Consider the following 23,527-nt stretch of genomic DNA (forward strand, 5'->3'; position numbering starts at 1 on the left):
ATTACTGGGGCCATTTTTTAATTTAATTGGTGATTCTAGGCAGCGTTCAAAGATAGCTCAATTTATCACAGAATAATTGATCCAATTATTAAAGCAGGATTGGGGAAACAGTAAGTCCAGAGACATTTTTGTTGCTTAGCTAATTCTAATTGCTTTAGCTCAGACTTCATCTGCTTTAGGCACTGGTTCTGTCCACATTTGGTTCTAGATATGCTGACTACAGGAATATGGGCTCTGACCAGTTTTAACTGAGGCATTGTGGACTGTGGCAGGAAAAAGATGCCAAGATTCTTGATCCAATGGGTTACTGTTATCACTCTACTTTGTCTTAACAGCTATCTATGAAGTTGGATGAAATAATGAAAAAGAGAGTTAGGAATTGAGTGTGCCCAACAGACCAGTCTAGACTCAAAGGAGTTCCAAGATCTGAAAAAACCCAGTTACCAAACTATTGGCTGAATCACAAGCCAATATTTGAGAAGGTACAACAGAATTAGGAAATTTAACGCATGCTTCAGATCTTCAGATATTATATCTTGAACATCTGGAAGACATCACTGAAGGATTCATCTTCATGTTATAAAGGCATCTTGCTTAGAATTTTCCTTCCAAACCAGAGGCAGCTTTCCTTTATTATTAACTTCCTCAAAGAAATCCACACATTTCTACTACCTGATATTAGATTGTCTGACAATAGACAATATCTCCATTTATTATTCCCATTTGCTTTAAGCTAAAATAATATTGCTTCATGTTCTTATCTAGCGGATTTGAGCATCCAAGGCACTTCAGATAAATCATCTCTGGAATCTATACTCCACTTCTGTAGTTGTGGATTATCTTTTCCATGTTGCAGATATAAAATGGGATTATGGACCTTACCTTATTTTTGGTGGCACAACAGGGTTTTTTTCCATTCAGTCATGGAGCCTCATGGCTCCCATCACACCCCAGAAGACTACTTCCTGGGTGGCTCCATGGCTGAGGTGCCACCACCACTAAAAAAATGGTGGTGGTAGCCAATGAGAGGCTCCCCATCTTTTCATAAGGAAGTAGGCTTCTGGGGTGTGATGGCAACCATGAGGCTCCATGACTGAATAGAAAAAAAAATCACATTGTGCCACTGAAAATAAGGTAAGTATGAAGAGATCCATAATCCCATTAACATCTTAGCTCAGAATTTAAACAATGGCTCGGAAGTCTTTGGTTTAAATCTTCTCTCATCTATGAACTCCAAGTGTGACTTTAGAAAAGCTGCTCTGTCTCTTGCAGATACAGAACTCTGTCACACATGCTGCTGGAGCAAAGGTTTCTTGCCGTGTCCTGGTGATGGCCATGATCAATGCAAAGATATTTCAGATGAGGAAAAGTGTATACCAGCAACTTCCCAAACTCTCTGATATCAAAGGAAAATAGCTTTTCTGTCATGTTTTTTGGCATGAAAGACTGCCACAGTCAGCCCATTATTTAATCCTTTGATAAAGCTGGTTGTGGAATTGTTATGTACGACGGTGATGGAACTCAGTATTGTTTCATTAATAAGCAATTTCCTAGATTTCTGCCAGCTGCACTTGAATGCGTAGGAGCAATCTTGACTATTAACTTCATTTTTGGAAGGGGGGAATAAAACAAACCCCCATCCTAGTCACTTCTGTTTTAACAGCTTGCAGTTCAAGGACACAAGATTTTCCCCACCTCCAGTTGGTATTTTAGACTCATTTTATGGCTTTAAAGGAGTTCCTGAAATCTCTGATGTTGCTCTGAAGTGTGGGAAGCAAGGGAGAAGGATTTTTTTCTGCAAAAATGTGTTGTCTTTCAAAGGACAGTAGAGGGATATTGAGTTGGTATTTATTTGCTTTTACCCATTTGTCTCACATCTGAGATTTCTGGGAAAACAATGCATTTTAATGATGATGGTTTCTTTGGATACTGTGACTCTGGATGGTCTCTTATACAAGCCTTGTTGCAAGAAATCTTAGTGGTGCACAAATACTACTGTGGCTTTTTCATGGCTCCCACCAAAGCTTTTTTGTTTGTTTGTTTGTGTGTTTTACTGTAATTCCAGGGATTAGGAATATTTTAGGACCCTTATACACTGCCATATAAAATCCAGATCATCCACTTTGAACTGGTTTATGTGGCAGTGTAGACTCATATAATCCAGTTCAAAGCAGATAATGTGGATTATCTTCTTTCATAATCTGGATTATATGGCAATGAAGAAGGGGCCTTAGTTAAAGAAAAGTAACCCTTTTAAAATATGGGTCCCTTTATTTCAACAGAACTTCTATGGGAGAACCTCCAGATACAATATATTCTCCTCAAGCATGATGAGAGATAGACAAATTTTGACATCTTGCTGTTCTGTGAATTTAAATTAAGTTTTTAATATCTATTTCACTTGTTTCTCTGTCAGGCAGTTATATATCTGAAAGACATCCAGTTGATAAAAAGAACTATATATATTTTTTCTTTTTACTGGCGGCATAGTAACATGAGTTCAAAGCCTGCACATGCCAAGAGCACATAACTCAGTAATGGACGGCATACTTTTACAAGTGTTTAGTGGTATTACTGACAGGAGGATTGCTTTGGTCCAAGACAGATGTGAAATACTTCATTTACCAAATATTTACTCCACAATTATCTGTAAATGTAGAATGTACAACTTGACATAGTTAAATATCTAAAGATCCTGCTTGAGGGATATTATTCCTAGATAATTATCCCAAAGTATTTAAGAGGAACTTGGATGTTGGTAATGTGATATCTTGGTTCTCACCTCCTCATTAGTGTCTGGAAGCTTCAATGAGTGCAAGTTTGCCTCACATTTGTGTTGACCGCAATTCATGGATTGCACTTCACTGCTTTAAAGGGATGATGGCAGCATTTGCTTGGCAACTTCAATCATGTTCTGATGCCACAGAATTGACATTATGAATGCCTCCGTTTCTTTGCTTTGATATAACTTAATTACACTGAACTGGTATAGATGTAGTGCAAGCATTACTGAAGCCAGAGGGGGATTGGCCGAATGGGTGAAGGTGGTGGTGAATGCCTCCCTTCGGGAAGGCATTGTTCCAGTGAGCCTTAAATTGTCTGTAATCAAACCGCTGTTGAAGAAGCCATCACTGGACCCCACTCAATTGGAAAACTATCGGCCTATTTCCAATCTTCCCTTTTTGGGCAAGGTCGTGGAACATGTGGTGGTCGCACAACTCCAGGCATTCTTGGATGATACTGATTTTCCGGCTCAGTCTGGCTTCAGGCCGGGGCATGATACCGAGACAGCCTTTTGGGGAGATGGGGCAGGGTATAAAAATAAAGTTGTTATTATTATTATTATTATTATTATTATTATTATTATTATTATTATTATTATTATTCTGCAAAATATGCATACACATATGTACAGAAAACAACATGTTAAGCATATAAAATATTTCTGTATTTTTGGACTAGTTTGGTGGAAAATTCGTTTTTGTACAGAAAACAGTATTTTGGCAACAAGCAACATTTTAGCACAGAAAATAATAATTTTGTGCAGAAATAATATTTGCTGTGTAGAAACATGCTTTCACATGCACAAAAATTAGGCTGTCAATGTAATCTGTGTGGTTTTAATGGAAAAAATCCTAAACTGATTTTCTTCTTGTAGGGGTTTTTTGAAACTTTTTTTGATATTTTGCAAATATTTTGGAATATTCTTTCCATCCCTAATTAAGATCAGTGGTCTTCTAAGTTTTGTAGACAAAATACTGTCAAAGCGTAAAGAATATATTTCAGAAGATTTGTCCATCATTACTGCTAAGGAGAGAACCGAGAACTGAGCTTCACAGAAGTCCAATTTAGGAATCATTGTTTTTGTTGGTTAGCTGGAATTGGTTGACACAACACAGATTCATTTATCCATCTCAGAAATTACTCTATAGTATTTTGAGGGTATACATATTTCATCTCTAACAATTTTGACAGAAGACAATTGCAATGTGAGGGCAGCCTTTTTTGAATCTGCTCTGGAACATCCTGATCTGAGTGAACAGGAAAGTGGATCCAGTGAAGTTGCGCACTTATAACGTCAATGGTCATTTTGCCAATAGAGTTTCTATTTGTTTTCCTGTGTTGAAGAGAATAAAAAAAGCCCCAGATATCATTTAAAGATGAAAAGCAGACTAGAAATAAAGTCTACTTGAACCCAAAAATAGTTATACCCACAAAACATATAAAAACATTCCAAAGTAATGTAGTGTGATGACCCTTATTCATAATCACTGCAAATCTATCCAACTTTAGATTTTTAATAACCCCATCATTAATCTTTGTTGAAAATAATAGAGATCTTTTATGAAGAAAGTTCACCAAAGAACTTGGAAAACTTACAAGACATTTAACAGCTGAACAGAGTATCTTTCAAATACTCTTTAAAGGTGCTCTTTCAAAATAAAGCCTTTTTGATCTGGTTTTATAGTTAGCAGTTGTTTTGGTCTAAAACCTCATCCATCCTCTCTAGTAGCTAATAAGGGAATTGTCCCATAGTATTACACTCCCAGGACATCCAGAAGGGCAGTTCCTATTACAATTTATAATATTTGTGTATAAATAACATTGGGTTTACTGGTTCTTTGAAAGCATCTGGTTTTTACAAACTCTAGTTTTTATTTTTGGTATTCCTTAATATTACATAAAGAGGTAATGTTGTTTGTTTCCAGGTGCAGGTAAATAAATAAATCATTTAAGAAGGTATAGGAAGTGTTTCCCCTTATAACTTTAATCTAAATTTCCTTTCTAATAAAGGACTGCTTGTTTGAAGATCCACCCTTCAGTTTTATGAGGATATCTTTCAGACATCCCATTTGTAAAGCAAATTTGAAGGTGAGCCAGCTGTACTTATAAACAAACATCACAGTCTCAATTAATCCCCTAAATGTTTTATGAGGGGAAACATAAAATATCAAATAAAAGCTAATTGGAAGTATTTTGAAAAATGTTCGAGCTCACAATAGGCCACAATGTTGACCAGCCAATGGCAGAGCAGAAAACAAATTGTGATTTAACAACTTGTTCTGATTTTAATCCACTAAATTGATTGCTTTCCATCCTACAAGTATGCTTCATGTTTAAAGTTGTTTTGGTATTTGGTAACACTGATGTGAGGCAATGGCATCCCACTTCACAAAAATCTTGACATCACATCCATGTTCCATTTCATGCTTTATGGAGTATTAGGAAAACATATTAAAAAGCTGACACCACAAAAGCAAGCCAACACTGCTTTTCTTAATTCATGACTAAGAGCTGCTGCTGTTTCTGTAACAAAAGCAAGTACCTCTTCCTCTCTTTCTATTTCTCCCTCTCTCTCTAATGCTCAGGTCACTTGATTCATTGATGGATATTTTAAAATGCATATTGGAAGCATTTCTTTAATCAAGGAATTGCTTGGAAGACCAGGGGATATTGATAATATCTCCATTAAAGGAATTTCCTCCCATGTGTAAAGATTATTTTATGCACAGAAAATGTTGGTTTCTATGCTGAATATCTTGTTCTCTGTCTGAAACAACCACATGCAAATTTTGTACTGCATAACTCCAAAGTGAATATTTTAATATGTTATTTTAGAAGACTTTCTTGCAGCAAGATGAAAATTGCTAATAAAAATGTCAAAGAATTGTACCCATAAATTTAACCGATATTGCAAAGGATCAAATGGTGGAAAAAAGCTACTTGAAAGACAGGGTGGAAAAAGAACGGAAGTGGCCTCATCCACAACCAGCAAAATTATAGAAGCACAATTTTCAAGAGAGAATGGATGGAAAGTGGCACTCAGAAAAACTGAGATTTCAAAGTAGAGCAAGACCAGAGAAATGGTTTTGCAGTCCCCTGGGCAATGTCTCTGTAAATGTCTAATTCTCTCACACCAGAAGCAACTTGCAGTATGTTCTCAAGTTGCTTCTGACACAATAAAAAAGTGGCTGAAAACAGGAACTACATCTGCAAGGGGAAAATGAGCTCTGCACTCTTCTAGCCTTGGATGATGGCTCTGCTCTATTAATTATAGCTAGCTTCATACAAGCTTTTAAGAAGAACTTACAAGCGGCGCACAAGCAGAATCCCAGTCTGTCCCGGTTACCCATGGACATATTCAAAGTTTGGCAATTGCGGCACGAAGCACCTGACCAGAGAGATGGACTCATGATAGACCACTGCAACTCCGCCACCTCGCCCGTCGGGCCTAGCTTGCTGATGCACTCCAAAACCTGGAGGACAAAGTTGGGTGAGGTTGACCCCTCACCCAACAAGTTCTGAGGAATTTGCCAAGGCTCGATGCTACAGAATCCTGATTCCATGGCATTGAGTCATGGCAGTTAAGGTGGTGTTGAACTGCATTAATTATGTAGTATAGATGCACTATATGTCTCTTTTTCATGCCCTCATTAAACAACATAGAACCCCACTGAATCTTCTTTTTTTTCTTGGGATGTGCCAATCATTTTTCATAAATGGATTGTGTGACATTTGCTTAATATGAGTGTGATGTACCCACAGAACTGTGACATGTTGGGCCTAGGTGAGAGAGCATAAGATGTGATTCGAGCAGATTCATTGTGTGTTTATCTTCTTCAACATACCTTGTAAGGGAACATTTGGTGATTTTGTGCTGATTTCTGAGTATGAAATGCATGCAACAAATAAGCCTTAAAGGTTTTCAGATATTATAAATCCTGCAGATTATACTTTATGTTTCTCAGTTTAAATGAATTATTTATTTATTTCCATAATTTCTATCCCGCTCTCCTCACTTGAAGGGACTCAGGGCGGCTCACAATCTGGCAAAATTCAATGCCAATATACAATACAAAAAGATAAAACATAAGCAATTAAAACAATTAGGTAATTTAACAAAATACAATAAATATATTTAAAACCATACATTATAAAAAAAACTTGATTACAAGAGAAGGAAAAAATGAAGAGGGGGTGGGGAGAGAGAGAGAGGAAAAAAAGAAGGAGGCAGTGTTTTTTAATTTCATCTTCTTAAGACAGACAAGGAATTCTGGAATCCTGGGATAACTGCACGCCTTGTCATGTATTATGGTTTGTATGCACTCAGACCTGTCATCACAACCCACACAAGCATATTTTATTTTCCTCACCTGCTCATGTGATGCACACCTGGGGTTTTACTTGTGCTGCAGTTGGCTCCCAAAAAGTACAGGAAGGATGCCAGATTGGAAAGCCTGCTTTGTTCCTTTTGTGTTGGCTTCAGGGCCGGCCGGAGATATTTTTAAATGTTAAGCGGGGGTGCTAAAAAGCGCCCCCGCCACCGGCCCCGCCTCCGACGCCCTGGCCCCGCCCAGCGTGCCCTGGCCCCGCCTCCCACGCTGTGTGGGAGGCGGGGCCAGGGCGAATAGTGCGGGGGGCGGGGCCAGAGTTGGCCCCGCCCCCCGCCCAGCGTGCCCTGGCCGCGACCAGGAAGTAAGGCCCGAATGGCCTAGCTGTGCTGTGCGCACGCGCACAGCACAGCTAGGCCATTCGGGCCTTACTTCCTGGTCGCGGCCGGCGATCGCCCGGGCGATCGCCGGCCGCGACCAGGAAGTCAGGCCCGAATGGGCTATCTGCGCTGTGCCCGTGCGCACAGCGCAGATAGCCCATTCGGGCCTTACTTCCTGGTCGCGGCCGGCGATCGCCCGGGCGGTCGCCGGCCGCGACCAGGAAGTCAGGCCCGAATGGCCTAGCTGTGCTGTGCGCGTGCGCACAGCACAGCTAGGCCATTTTGCCCTTAGTAACAAACTAAGGGCAAAAATGGCTTATCTGGCTGTGCGCATGCGCACAGCACAGATAGGCCATTTTTGCCCTTAGTTTGTTACTAAGGGCAAAATGGCCTAGGTGCTTGGCGCGGGCGCGGGGATTGAAGCCCCGCGGGCCCGCGCCAACACCGGAGGCGTCGGTGGCGCTACGGGTCGCTGTCGACGCCTCGACAGCGCCCCTAGCAGCCAGCGCCCGAGGCGGCCGCGTCAGCGGCCGCCTAGTAACAACCGGCCCTGGTTGGCTTTTTCAGAATTTACCCACTGGTGCTTTGATAGAATGGTAAATGCATAACACTAAAACAAACAAACAAACCAAAAAACAAGGAAAGGACTGGTTTGCCTTCAAACCTGAATATATCTCTCTCTGTGTGTGTATGTGTGTGCATCTAGGGACCTCATCGCATGAAGGAGGTCCAGCGTAGTGATTTCCCAGAATCTGTGGCAAATTTGGGCATCATCAGGGCATCATCGAGGCATCATCGGGGCAATCCTGGTGTCCCAGCCAGCAGCTGATGCCTCCCCATCATGCATGGGGAAGCGATGGCCCTGTTGTTCGTTATGGAACCTGGGGAGGCTTCTGTGTTGGCAGCAGCAGCAGCTTTCTTCCATGCCGCTACCCCAGTTCACCCACAGAGTCCCACCAGCAGTCACCCTACATCGTCTGATGAGCAGTGTGGGACTCCATGTGTGAACTGGGGCCGAAGCGTCCTAGGTCACTTTTTTTTTGTCCCGCCTGATGGGACTGTAGATGAAAATGAACAGAACTTGGAAAAGTGATAGTTCTGACCAGCCCAAAGCTTTATTTTTCCAAAGTTTAATGGTGTTGAAACCACAGCAATCCCTGCCTGTTAGTTTACAAGGGATACTTTATCCAGATTTCTCCTTTTGATAGGTCTTTCTAGTGAGACACCCTTCTGATTTCCAGTGAATGTTTGGATGCACTCCAGAAAAAGGACTTTCCCTGTAATGTGCATAAAGTAGCACATCAGCTACGAAGTCTAGGTTCAGCATAAACATCTCATCGACATGCCATTTTTCCTATGTATCAAGGCTCTCTTTCCATAAAAGAAGGTTGTGAACCCCAACCAAATCAAGAGATTAATGTTTTTGTTCAACTGAAGATAGAAAGTTGTCCTTCTTAGGAAAAGTTTGATTTCTTTCCGTGGGACTATTATAGAACATACCAGAATCACAATATTGTCTTATTGAATGATCATGTTACAATTAAGATAGCCACCCACCTCCCTTTTCAGAACACTTCATTCAATTTTCATTCATTCTTCTGAGTCCATATGTCATGACAGTACACTGATTCACATTCACCATTTGTGAATGTGTGTACATTTGTAGGTTTTGGTATTCCAGCAAGTCACCTGATTATCCAATTTGTGTTGATTGAACAGTTTGACCTCGGAATATCATTTTGAGAGCTGAGCTGAAAGTTTCTGTTAATATAGAGAATGGAAGAACTGCAGATTTCAACTCATGTGTTCCACTTCTATTTCTGCTGGAAGTGGAGAAGTATGTTCATATGTACACAAGCAACTGTTTGTTTACTGAGGGAAGTAAAGCCAGAGACGGATAGATAGGAGTCACTTTCTCCTTGGCTATTATTTTATGTTACTTCTTTGTCTATAGATGAATTCCTCCATACTTCATGTTTTTCCAGTCTTTCATATAAACCATGCTAACACAGATTGGTCTTTAACCTGGAATCTAGGCAGTCAGCTGCCATAGAAAACTGACAGTTTCAAGTTCTCAGGGAGGGAAGGACCCAATTTCTACTTAGATATATAGACATGTAACACTCACATTCAGCAGTAACATCATCTATTTGCAAATAACTAACATTTAGTGCTAGGAATATGATGCTAACCAAACAAATTGGGACACAACTAATATTTTAAAGTGTTTTTTTGTAAAAATAAATTGAACTGTAATTTATCACTTGGTGTGAGGAAAGCACATTATTTATACCTCAGAGAAACCCATATACCAGCCATCCCCGCCAGCCTCACAGGTGCGGCTGGCGGGGACGAGAGACAGGGCTTTTTCAGTAGTGGCTCCCTGCCTATGGAACGCCCTCCCCAGTGAAGTCAGGCAGGCTCCCTCCCTCCTATCCTTCCATAGGAAGGTTAAAACTTGGTTGTGGGGCCAGGCTTTTGAATAACAATTGGTAGCGTTAATTATTATTATGTACGCTGGAACTCAATCAACAGACCTAGTCTTTTGAACTGAACACGCCTATCTGCATTTCATAATGTGTTTTATGAATACTGCTTAAGTTAATAATATTTTTAACTGATTTATAGTGCACTGTACAATTTTTATATATGTGTTTTTTGTAAGCCGCCCTGAGTCCCCTGTTGGGTGAGAAGGGCGGGATATAAATATTGTAATAAATAAAATAAATAAATACTGTGTTTTCCCCAAAATAAGACAGTGTCTTATATTAATTTTTGCTCCCAAAGATGTGCTAGGTCTTATTTTCAGGGAATGTCTTATTTTTCCATGAAGAAGAATTAACATTTATTGTTGAACAAAAAAATGAACATTTATTATATACTGTACAGTAGTTGTCATCACAAACCAACATAACCAAACCAGACAAACTGTGACTTCTGTCAAGAATTTCTTGTTACTACCATTATTTCCATGTACAACTGGTATGTACATTTACCAATCCTGCATGCTATAGTGTTCTGTTTGGCGGACACCGGGCATGCTTCCAAACAAAAACTTTGCTAGGTCTTACTTTCGGGGGAGGCCTTATATTTAGCAGTTCAGCAAAACCTCTACTAGGTCCTATTTTTAGGGAATGTCTTATTTTCGGGGAAACGGTATATCTTGGCTTTGTAACTGGCATTCACCTGAGCAGAAACCCAATTGTTCAAACCTGGACTGGGGCTCCCCAACTTGGAATTAATCAAAAGTTCATCCATTGTTTTATTCCTGGTGCTTCTACTTTCCTTTCTCGTCACAATTCTGTCACAAGCTTTGTTTGAAATCCTGTTTTGTCAGGTGAGATTTGGGAGTTATCTGGAGACAAGGCATGATAGGATTTAGGTGATCTTTTTGAATCCACCTAACAGGGAAGACTCCTCAGTTCTAGTCCTCCATTACAACCCTTCATAAGTTATTGAAATGGATCTTGCCTTCTTCACACCATATGGTGTTGGGTTCAGCAATCGTTCTCTAGGGTAGAAAGACTGAGAGACATGTTCAGGTTCATCCAGTGAACTTCAGGGCATGAACAAGCCCTGCATTTTGCCTGGTACATTTCTGTCAAACATTTTTGGTGGAGCTACATCTATCCACTCTCAGCGAACGGCAGAAAAACACTAACTGAGAAGTTCGTTTGATGACACAGGTAGCTGTTTTGTTACATGAGCATAACAACACTCCTGCCATGGTGGTTAGAGCTTCCTGGAGCAAAAGATATGTCATTTGTTTGTCTCAAACCTCGCTGCCACATTTATACAGGAACCAACATTTTCACCTCTTTGAATTAATGAGCATTTAAGAACAACAACATTATTTCCTAGTAAATATTTCCCAAGTTAGAATAGGCCCACTGCATCTGTTGTTGGATTGTGAATTAAAACATAGTTACATTCAATTGATCAATGGGTCTACTTTAGTCAGACTAACAAGTGTCAGTAGGATTAACAGTACAATACTTGTGTGTCTTCTGAGTAAGATTATGCTGTTAAATCATGATCTAGATTCTGTATAGATTCTCCGCTCAACAAGTCCCATTAATGTCAGTTTTCAGTGTCTGCTTCAGATGAACTTCTTGCATTTTTTTCTGTATCAGCCTCTTAGCGCATATCTACATAGCACCCAAAATACGAGCCCTTTCGAACTATTGCCTAAGGTATCCAAACAAAGCCTCAAGTAAAAACAAATAAATTTGGGACAAAGCAGGAAAACCCTGCTTTGTCTTGAATTAATTAAGTACTGGATTAGACCTGGGTCTACTCCAGTATGAACCCTGTCTGAACTACCCCCTTGTTAGTCCTGGGACTACTGAGGGGGCAGTCTGCACAGCCCTCTCGGGTTTTCTAGGCTGAATCAGCCCAGAAAACTCCAAGGGCACCAACCCCCTCCCCAGAAAGCCCTTAAAGAACCCCAGTCAAGAGAAAATAATTTACAAGGCCACCATTACACTACTGCCTGAGGTCTCCTGGCTGTAGAAATGACTTGCCAGGAGAAAGGGAGACGAGGAGCGATTTTGATCTTCACCCCTACTTTTCTTGATGAGTCATTTCTACGTGCCAGGAAACCTTCAACAGTAATGTAATGGTGGCCTGGTAAGTCATTTTCTCTTTTCTTGGGGGTTTCAGGGGTTTTTGGGAGGGGGTCTGGTTGTCTTCCTGTCTTCCCAGAAAATTCTGGGAGGGCCTCTAGACACCCCCTGCCAAAAGCGCAGGGTTTTCAAGCCGGTGTGAGGACAGAAGTCCACCTCAACCCAGGTTTTTAAAACCCGGGTTGGAGTGGACTTTTTCCCTGTGTGGAACTAGCCTTAGATATCTAGAAGATATGTATAATTCCTCCTAAACTTCTATCATCACACAGAAAGTCCTTCATTGTTAGGAGCTTTTATATTTCCACAATTATGAAATGAAACCAAATGAAAACAACAATAACAATCTCGGATGCAGATTTTAGTCTGTTCTGCAAACCCATTGAAACCATTAAAACATACCTTAGCTTAGAGTCTTGACTAACAATGCCAGCGGACTTCAATAGGCATGTGCCAAATATTCTGTAGATATGGAGCTTATTTAAAACCAATATTTACCATGTTATATCAACTGCAGAACAGGTGGTCAGAAGAATGAAGGACTTGGATATTTATCTGACATTCAATCAAGAGGAGCAATAGAAACACATCTGTATATCTCTAAGCTGTGGGAGTCTGGCCAGTTTTAAGAACAGGAACCATTTATTCAATGAAGATCTGTTTTATTTCTTTTGCAATAACTCTTTTAGGGTAACTCAGATATTTATTTCCCAGCACTTCAATGTTGACAGCATACTTGTTTACCCAGTTCAAGTGTTACACAGATCTATATAAGCACATACCTGCTTATTTGTATCAGAAGAATCAGTCCTAAAGGGAATGTTGGACTTTCCTTTTTTAAAATGTGTTGTTCTCTCTAGCCCACTGAAAGCATGTACGTAGGACCTCTCTGGGAGTGTGTGCATAAAGGAAAGAGCACAGGGGCCTCAGCAAAGAATGCCAAAGGCTGCATTCCAGACAACAAAAATCCAACCAGAACTCCAGTGCTAATAAATTGAAGTGGCCTGGGCTGATGCTACAAAGATATGTTAGAATGTAAATATAAACCGTTTAAAGATGCAGACATGCAGTCCTATCTGAACAGTGCTGTTGATTTCCCAAACCTGTCTCTAGAGTAATTGTTGATAATTTATTGTCTTCCTGTGAACAGTGAGTTCTCCTTTGTGGGGTGCTCATTTGTTTGAAATATTAATCAATTCTGCAAGAGGAGTTGCATTTATGAATGTTTCTCACTGATATATGACCAAAACTGAAGTAATTTCTCTTTGCTGTGGTTTTCCCAAAGGGTGTTAGCTCCACATTCAGGCAGGAGGAGGATGAAAAGTTTTTTCAACACCTACTACAAATTGAAAACAAGGAGCCAGCAGGACAGCAGCTACTAAGAGGTTTTAAAAAGGACAAGCAAAGGGTCTCTCATGTGGAAAGGAGGAAGCTATCTCTTGCAGTTGTACCATTGGGCAGAATTTGGAGATAGAAGGTTCCCTCTCCACTCAACTGAACAAGCAGGAAGCTGATATCTTAAAGCCATTATGAATCCTGTTTGATATTAGAAGTGAAGAAGGGTTGACCCTGGTTAATACTTGGGGAATTGCCAATGGATTCCAAGTGTTTGTATGGGAGGTCGCCAATGAATATCAAAAGAAGGAACTGGGAAAACCACTTCTGAGTATTCCTTGTCTAATAAAACTCTATGAAATTCATGAGGTCACCATAATTCAAGAGGCAACATAAAGACACATATGGACACACACCACCTCATCAGATGGCTGGTGGCAGAAAGAGGCAGTGGTCTGCTTCACCACACCTTGCATTACCCACATTGCCTTCCTTGCTGGGATGGGGATCACACGGGATAAGTGTGGAGCGCACCAGGTGCACACAGCTTTCCCCCATAGTTTGGGCAACACGGGAAGCCTTCCATGTTGCCAGGATAGCGGTATACTGGTTCTGCCCCTCTGCACCCATGGAGCTAGCACAACATTGTTTGATAGGAATTTGCCGGCTCCATGGGTGACCAGGGCTAGATCACAGTTTGCCACCGAATCTAGCTCCGTATGATGAGGTCTTTAGACACCATTCCAGATACAGGATAGGTTGCTTCTATACCTTGAGGAATAAGGGGAGTGAGACTTTTTTCTCATCAAAGCAATCTTCCTCATGAGAGTAGGGATGTAATTCTTTGTGAATTATGTTTTCAGGGAAAAGAGCAAATACTTTAAATATTGTACCCCACTATGAGAAATTCCTCAAAATGCCAATTTCTGAGGATTTACAGTTTTGGGATAAATTCTGTAAAAAGTCCAAACATGCCTATCACCTCACATTGTCTCGAAAACAGCAGAAGTGTATTATGTGGAAAAAAAATGACAAAAAACCCCCACAACATTTTCTATATGTGTCCTTCCTTTGTGTAGATTAAATCTTGTGAAGATTTAATCCCGGCCATTTCGATTCTCTTTTTTATGTCTTGGGTTGAAATATTTACAAATATTATTTTCAAACCAAGAGTTAGTAGTGAAGTAAATGAAATATTGAAGTACTAATACTGATATATAAGTCTAAAGATGTTAGGCAAAACATTGATCCAAAAAACATAGATTGACATCTTCATTGTTTATTGTAAGCATTGTACCTTAACTCCTATAAAAAAGAAACTATCATGTAGTGGAGTGATTTTCTCCAGAGTCTGCGGGAGAGAGAAATATTTTCATATCAGGGTCTGGCTACTCTGGTCATTTAACATTGACCCTGAGACACTCTCCATCCAAAGCAAGTGTTGCATGATTTATAGTTCCACGTTCGTTTTCATAACATTTCTGTTTGTGAACAAAGGTGAGAGTTCCTGACATCTGGAAAACATGCCTCAATGGTAAATATAAACATAAATTTTTCTATTTATCCAGGATAGCCTAGACAAATAGAACTCGCTTATGAAACTTGAAATGTTTGGGGTGGATCCAGACTTTTTCCAGATAGTCATTTTACATTCATTCTGCCACTTCAGTATACTGCATATTTAATATCACCTCTGATCATCTCCCTTTTTAAACATTGCATTTCCCACCTTGACTCCATTTTAAACTTCACCTAGTACAGTTCATAAAAGTGGCATATTTGACTCTATTTGTAGGTGTTTTTGCTTTTGAGGTGAGTTATGATGCTGGATGTGGAAGTCTCCAACTTCCAGGATTTTCTCTTGTTTCTAGTTGTATTTCAAGTCTCTCCCTGCTTTTTTCTCTCCAAAGGTTCTTTTTTATTTTCTATATCATTAAAAAAATTCCTGCATTAAGAATGTTAGCTCACCAAGGCACAATGCTGTTTTGCCACTCAGTATAGTTATAATTTGAATCATATTGCTATTACTCCTGTTCACTTCTTCTTTCCTACACATAGCTACCTCCACTCCCTCCCAGCCACTGTATAGGGTGATCATATATAAAATCAAAAAAAGAAAAAAGAAGAAGATAAATTCATAATCATAGGGGGGACACAGAAGATGATATATTTGCAAGGAACATTGTGTCTATGTATTAATACAAAAAATTAAAGTCACTTAAATCTTATTGCATATGGGGATTGTGACTAGAGGATCTGTGTGCCTGCTTAGTCTTCTGTCCATGTGCTGATAGGAAACTTTAAGACTTGCTTAAGGTTCTTGATATTAAATTCAGACTTGGACAGAATATACTTTTAGGGCATTATCACACCATGTTGTTATACCATCATAATGATGTGTTAGTTTCACTTTTGCCTCACATTTATGATACTATACTATTGCTTTCCAGGAACTATAGGGCTATTGAAAATATTTGTTTTTAAACTTTGAAAATAATTAGTTAATGACTCCTTTTTCCACAACAGTAACCAGTTTGGGTGAAGACATCTCATGACCAGGTTATCCCTCTCTCAAGGATTATCAAGGTGCCCAGGCAGGGAAGATGTCTTTTCTAGAATATTTAAACACCCATTAGTCCTCTCTTTTGATTTCTGATATTTTGTTTGCTATTATATCATCATAATGTTATCCTGTATCTCACTGTTGTGCCACTGTGCAACCATAGTGCTAATATGCCTACAGAATACAAAGGTCAGTAATGTGGATGAACAAACTGTGCAAATGACACCCTTCAAATACAAATGTAGCATGGGTGCATTAGAGCAACTCTCAAGAGACTGGCTAGAGCAGATTAAAAATGGAATAGCATGCCACAAAGAAGCGATACGATAAAATCTTTAAAGACTATATTTTATAAAGTAGGACACACAGCCAAACTGTCTATCTTAGGAACAACTGTGGCCCTCTTTGTTATCCTCTTCTGAGGTGCCTGATGATGTAGCTTTCTTTATGGGTGAAAAAAGGCAATTGGCTGTAAAGCTTAACTTTCAACTGGAGTATTTTATATGCAATCATTTTGATTCAGCTATCTTGACAATCATACTAAGAGGAATTTCTATCAGCATTTCTGAAAGTGATAGCTTGAAAATGTATTTTATAGTTTTTTCACCTGTAGAGAATATGAATGATAACACTACCAGCACATGTGGAAAGAGGCTGAATTATGTGATAGAAAGGACAATACGGTTTTTTAAAAAACCTCTGGCTTATATGCTCTGTGCCTTGTTTTTTCCACTTTTTATAAATTGCTCCATAGTGATTTACATCTTTAATAAGAAGGGAATGGCTGTGGAAAAACCCATCATATATCACTGGCATAGATTTTAGTGTTAGCTGGTACTTATTCATTTCAGTACTTGTTGAAATTATTTCATTTATTTTCAGATGAATAAGTGACCTCTGGCAATGTGGGAACTTCTATTTTTTCAAAAATTCAGCAGGTTTTTCTTATATGCATATATATTCTTGCATATTCTATCCAGATTAATTGTTGTCCCTTCCAATAGATGTCAGACAGGTAACCAAAGCAAAATACTTTAAAGAAAACATCAACTAGAAAACAATTTGCTGTCAAACCCATAACAATTTCCTAATCCTTTACACATTCCCATTGCAATACTGATCCCCAGTGACCAGTCTGTAGCAGGAGACAGGTCATTTTTACAAGACTTGCCCCAAGTGCTTGGTCTAATCCCTGGAAGGTCTAGATGAGTTGGGCAGAGTCTAAATGCCAAAACAATGTTAAGGAGAATGCATTTTCTCTCAATTAACCTGTTTTCTCAACCATAACAGATTTCCCTAATCAAATATATTTTCAAATTATAGATTTCATCACACAGAGGTGATAGAGGCAGCGTGCTGTTGCCTGATGCTGTGAAATGTCCATTGTCGGTTTGCCATATTCCCATGATAAAGCCACCTCCTGCTACTGACAGAAGAACCCATCAACAGCCCTTGAATGTGCTATGATGTGACAACCTGCCTGATGCAATGATTCTAGGCACTTCTGTGACAGCATGTAGATGGGCCTGTCCTTATCTCCCACTCTTCCTTTGCTGGAAATATTTATTTTTTTATTTCCTCTTTAAAGGATTAAAAAAAAAACACTGGGAAATTGGCACAGTAGGAGGATGTAGTTGCAACACTCATTCAGAAGTGCAGCTGTAGGGACTTCCGGTGGAAATATGGAGTGGCAAGCTGCATTCTAGCAAGGTGGCTGGAACACAGGGCATTGCAGGGATAATAATAACTGTTTAAAAGTCAGAAATTCCTCTTCAGAAAGAAGCAAAAAACAGACACAAACCCTCAAAACTCAAAAGATCCTACCTTCACATTTCAGCCCACTGAAACTGGATGAGGGGATGAGAGGAGGGAGACATCGAGCTCCCTAGCAAATTGCCATCCAGCAGGCAGAAGCTCTTCTAATCCACTTCTTTAAAACTCTGAATTCTCACAAGGAAAACAAAACAAGTAAATAATGCCCTTGAATATGCAATAAATTTATCAACTTCATGGCAAATAATTTATCTGAAGGTAAATCTACTTTTTTCATTGTTGTAAGCTATACTTTTAAAAGCCTCTTAAAATTTAATCATTGGAATTATATTCAAATAATTGTCTTAGTCTGCCTAATGAAACTATCTAGTGATTATCTACATAAAGAAGAAATCACTTAATCTGCTAATATTTAATCTTTAAAACTTTTAAAAATAAACAAATGTGGGAACCAAACATTGTTTACCATACCTAAGAACAGCGATAGACAAAACAAAAGAGGACCACATGGAAATCTTGGACCTAAACCAAATAGGAAGCAATTATAGAGTGGAAACAAGAAGAATAGCAGAGTGGAAACAGGAAGTAATTGAACCATAGAGGAAAATTTATAGAGAAGTCCATAAAGCTTGGAATACAGGAAAGAGGAAAACATTAACTTTCCAGAACTTTAAACAACAGCATACCAAAATGATCGGAGGTGGAATTACAATTTTTTTAAAAAAAATCTTCAAAAATTGGATGTTTATTTTAATTAAAAAAATGACGACAGTAATAACATGATCAAGAATTAAGGACCAGAAAGATTAATAATAATAATAATAATAATAATAATAATAATAATAATAATAATAACAACAACAACTTTATTTATATGCCTCCCTATCTCCTCAAGGGACTCAGAGTGGTTTCCAGCATAACAGGAAGCATACAGTCAGTTAAAAACATACAACAGTTTAACACATTATACACATAAACAGCATAAAACAGAGAATCCTAAAACACATAACCAAGAATTAAAACCTAATGATGGGGCTCCATCGATGAATCCGGATACAGTGGCCAGGATTTAAGGTTGGAGTGGCCAACTATAAAGTGCTAAACATGCCAGGTGTTACAATATAGTGTGGGCAGAGGTGGATAACATGCTAAGCGAGAGCATAGCTAGTGAGTCTAAGGAGCTCTATTCAAAAATCTGTTTAAATCACCACGTTTTCAGCTCCTTAAGAAACAAGAATAGAGTGGGGCTTACCTAATCTCTCTAGAAAAGGAATTCCAGAGTCAGGGGGCCACCATTGAGAAGGCCCTTTCCCTGGTCCCCACCAACTGTGCCTGTGATGGTGGCGGGAGTGAGAGGAGGGCTCCTCCAGAGGATCTTAGGGCACATGCCGGTTCATAGGGGGAGATGCGATTATGGAGATAGGTTGGGCCCGAGCCGTATAGGGCTTTATAGGTTATTACCTGCACCTTGAATTGGGACTGGCAGCTTATCAGCAGCCAGTGGAGCTGCTTTAGCAGTGGTGTTGTATGCTCCCTGCAACTGGCTCCAGGTAGGAGCCTGGCTGCCGATCTCTGAACCAGCTGGAGTTTCCAGGCCATCTTCAAGGGCAGCCCCACGTAGAGAGCATTACAGTAATCCAATTTGGATGTAACCAGGGCATGGACCACCGTGGCCAAGTCAGACTTCTCGAGATACAGTATGGTCACAGCTGGCACACAAGTTTTAATTGAGGAAAGGCCCTCCCGGCCACCGCCTCCACCTCAGCATCAAGCGTCAGCGATGAATCCAGGAGGACCCCCCAAGCTGTGGACCTGCGCCCTCAGCGGGAGTGTTACCCTGTCAGGCACAAGTTGCCACCCAATATCCCAATCAGTCCCGCAACTGACCAGGAAGACCTCTGTCTTGTCTGGAAACATGCTCATATGTGTGGTTTGCACAAAAGAAAATAAGAGACCAAGTGTTGCAAGTACATGTCAAAGATCCGATTGTGATAGGATATACCAGGATTAGAATGTTGTATGGTTTCCAAGCTGTATGGATGTCTTCTAGCAGCATTTTATCCTGACGTTTTGCCTGCATCTCACCAGATTCCTCCCTTCCACCAACAAATTACTATGTGGGATGCATGAAGTAAATTGGGTTGAAGGAGATTACCAAAATCTTGCTTCCACCTGATTTTTGTGACTATCACCCCTGCTGGCACTGCAGTCCAAATTGCTTTGGGGAGACCTCAGGAGCTAAAAAAGAGGAATAGAAAGTCTCATTGCTTGAATTGCTTCCTTTTGTGACACCTCTGGATCCAAGCAAATGTGCCTTTGCTTAGAGACCACAATAGAACCCCTTTCAGTTATGCTGAGAACAAGTGGATTTATTTTTACAACTTTATCTTCAATCAGCAATTAAAAGAACACCAAAGAATGATTCAAGCTGCCCTGCAGTCCCTACATAAATACATACATAGGAATTTATACATCTAACTAATTTTATTTCCACTTTATATATTATGTCTTACAAAACTTTGGTTTGCAGGAGGTTCTACATGTAATAAACAAGCAGCCCCATCTTGAATCTTTTATTGTAACATTCAAGTTGGCATGATGATTCTAGTGCAAATGGTCAGGAGACTGGGATTGTCTCCACACCTCCTTGTCCCAAACTTTTTGGGAGATGTTGGCCCCACAGCCCCACTTCATTTGAAGTCATCCATTAAAAGAACTCTGACATTCTTCTATTTGGCAACATCTCAAAGAGACTTCCCTTGCTTGTACTCTTGCTTTTTTAACATTCCAGAATTGCTGATCACTTCATACATATGGATCACAGTATATTAGCTTTGGCAAAATCTCCTCAATTTACTGAGGAATAGAAAGTCACACCTTCCACAGATATTTTTTTCTACATGGGAGGCTCTCTATTTGGTGGCAATACCTCCAGAAATTTGGGGGATAATTGCTTTTACACAAGGGGCGAGGTTTCAAGTTGCTAATTGGCAACACAACTGATGCACCATTGTCAAGCTCGGGAACAAGTTATTAAATTTTACTTGTGTTGACATGTTGCCTAAAAGTGATATAAAGGGGGAGATTTTCTAGCCAGTGTAACAAAGGTGTCAGTTTAAACTGAAGATTGTAGAATTTTATTTTATTGGGTTGCAGAATATATTCTATTATTCAAAAATACGTCCAGTATGAATATGACTTGCCTGCCCACCCACTCTCTCCCATAGATCTCATCCAGTAAAAACATGCATTCATCAGCATACACCAAGGCATGGCATTTTAATGGAAATTTTGCAGGTGTAGGAAATTATTGTACTTCCTAATTCCATATGCAGTTTCTAGTTTTGACAAGATCAAAATCTCTCTGTTGTCAGCTATGTAAAAGATTAACATTTCCCCAGATGAAACAAACTGCTAATGTATACAGTCTTTAAGAGGAGAGTAGAAAGTGAGCTGTGTTATGTGGTGGTCCTCCTTGACTCTTTGAGTGTTTTTTTTTGGGGGGGGGGGACTTGTTTGGCTGCATTTGTTTGTTTTTGGTCATATACTCTCCCTAGTCCATGCTCTAAGGAGTGAGGCTTTTGCTTTGTCACTGACTTACTTGTGGGTGGAGCTAGCAGCCAACATAACTGCTGCCTCTGGCTTTTCAGCTCAGTCTCTGAGGGCCAGCAGCATATGTCTTGCACCATGTACAGTCAATAAGAATTATTGCAATCTGAAAGGGATGAAAAAATAACTGCATGGATGAGGTCAACAGGGTGTATGAGCAGTGTTTGTCTTCTTGCCAGAAAATCTCACTGACTACTCACTGCACTTTCAGCAAGTGCAAACTGGCGATTCCCTTGGAAGAGAAGAACAACACACTGCTAGATGTTGAGACTCTTTAATGCATCAGGGAACAGAGGAGCTTCCTGGATAGAAAAGAAAGCGAAATGGCCATGCAGAACCAACAGGAAAAAACTGGCAATGAAAACTAGGAGGGCTGTAACACTGAAGGGACAGCATGGAGGACAATGTCCATTAGCAGCAAATTATGCACAAGAGATTCAGTTAAGCAATCACTTCCTACATCTTCCTGAGATAATGGTGGTAAAAAGATGCAAACAGGAGATCAGAAGCAAGAGACACTGCTTGCCAAGGAAATAGCCAACCTAACCACTAACTGCAGCAAGAAGAAAAGAAACACATTGGTTTGTTGCTCAGGGATATAGCAGAACTGTGTGAATGGAGAAGTATGCTGTTTTCCTGGTGTGCATATCCAGGATGTCACCAGCAGGCTGCTAAAACAGATGGAACTGATGACATTACAAATAACACTTTTGAAGATATTCCATTGTGCTATGAAGCCCTGAGCAGGAAAGTGAAGAATTTAGAGGCATTAATGGTATTGTTGTCAATTCTACCAGTGGAAGATAGAGAGCAAAGTAGAGACAAGAAGATACATTATGTGAATGATTTGCTACACAGATAATGTCAATGGGAATGTTTTGACTGCTAAGACCATGGTCTTCACTTCTTTGGTTCAGCCCTTCCCGCCAAAGAGCACTTTGTCCTTCAGTGCATTAGCAAATATGGAATTAATCTGGGTTGCAAATCAAAATTGATAAGGAGTTAACCCAAAAGGGTTCTGATCTCTAGGACCAGATGAAATGCTTTCCAGAGTACTGAAGAAACCTGCTGATGTACCCACAGAGTAACTTGCCATCATTTCTTGAAATCTACAGCTCAGGTTCAAGAAGACTGGAAACAAGCAAACATTGTCCTACTCTTCAAAAAGAGCAAAAAATAAGATACAGGAAACTATAGGTCATTCATCCTAGCCTCAATGCCAGGAAAATATTACAATGGAGTATACAGGAGTTTGTTTACAAGTATTGTGATGATGATTTAGAGATTAATAGGAAACAGCATTGGTTTTTAAGGAACAATTGTTGTCAAATTAACCTGATATGTTTGTGTGGTTTAAAAAAACCTTGGTCACTAGTTTAGTAGGAAATAATAATAATAATAATAATAATAATAATAATAATAATAATAATAAGGCCAAGATCGAAAAATCAGCTGATGACCCAAAATGCAGACTGTGCAAGAAACCATTGATTATATCCTCAGCTGCTGTAAGAAAATCGCAGACAGACTACAAAGAGGCACAACTATGTGGCCCAAATGATTCATTGGAACTTATGCCTCAAGTACCACCTCCCTGCAGTAAAGAACTGGTGGGATCACAAACCTGCAAAAGTATTGGAAAATGAGCACACAAAGATACTGTGGGACTTCCAAATCCAGACTGACAAAGTTCTGGAACACAACACACCAGACATCACAGTTGTGGAAAAGAAAAAGGTTTGGATCATCGATGTTGCCATCCCAGGTGTCAGTTGCATGGACGAAAAACAACAGAAAAAACTCAGCCGCTATCAGGACCTCAAGATTGAACTTCAAAGAGTCTGGCAGAAACCAGTGCAGGTGGTCCCGGTGGTGATCGGCACACTGGGTGCCGTGCCAAAGGATCTCAGCCGACATTTGGAAACAATAGACATTGACAAAATTACGATCTGCCAACTGCAAAAGGCCACCCTACTGGGATCTGCACGCATCATCCGAAAATACATCACACAGTCCTAGACACTTGGGAAGTGTTTGACTTGTGATTTTGTGATATGAATTCCAGCATATCTATCTTGTTTGCTGTGTCAAAATAAAATAATAGTAATGTGTTGTCGAAGGCTTTCATGGCCG

General features: G+C 39.8%; 1 long non-coding RNA gene across 1 annotated transcript in view; it reads right to left on the bottom strand.

The window, feature by feature from the left end:
- The window catches only part of LOC134299945 (uncharacterized), a 58,508-nt gene extending 39,952 nt beyond the window's left edge, over positions 1-18,556 (bottom strand). Inside the window, exons 1-2 of the long non-coding RNA XR_010007192.1 lie at positions 18,257-18,556; positions 17,837-17,952 (exon numbers count right to left, since the gene is read on the bottom strand). This is a non-coding gene — a long non-coding RNA (uncharacterized LOC134299945). The remainder of the gene's footprint in view (positions 1-17,836; positions 17,953-18,256) is intronic.
- Positions 18,557-23,527: the final 4,971 nt, after the last annotated feature.

Source organism: Anolis carolinensis, chromosome 1, assembly GCF_035594765.1.
Source record: "Anolis carolinensis isolate JA03-04 chromosome 1, rAnoCar3.1.pri, whole genome shotgun sequence".
Classification (NCBI taxonomy): Eukaryota; Metazoa; Chordata; class Lepidosauria; order Squamata; family Dactyloidae; genus Anolis; species Anolis carolinensis.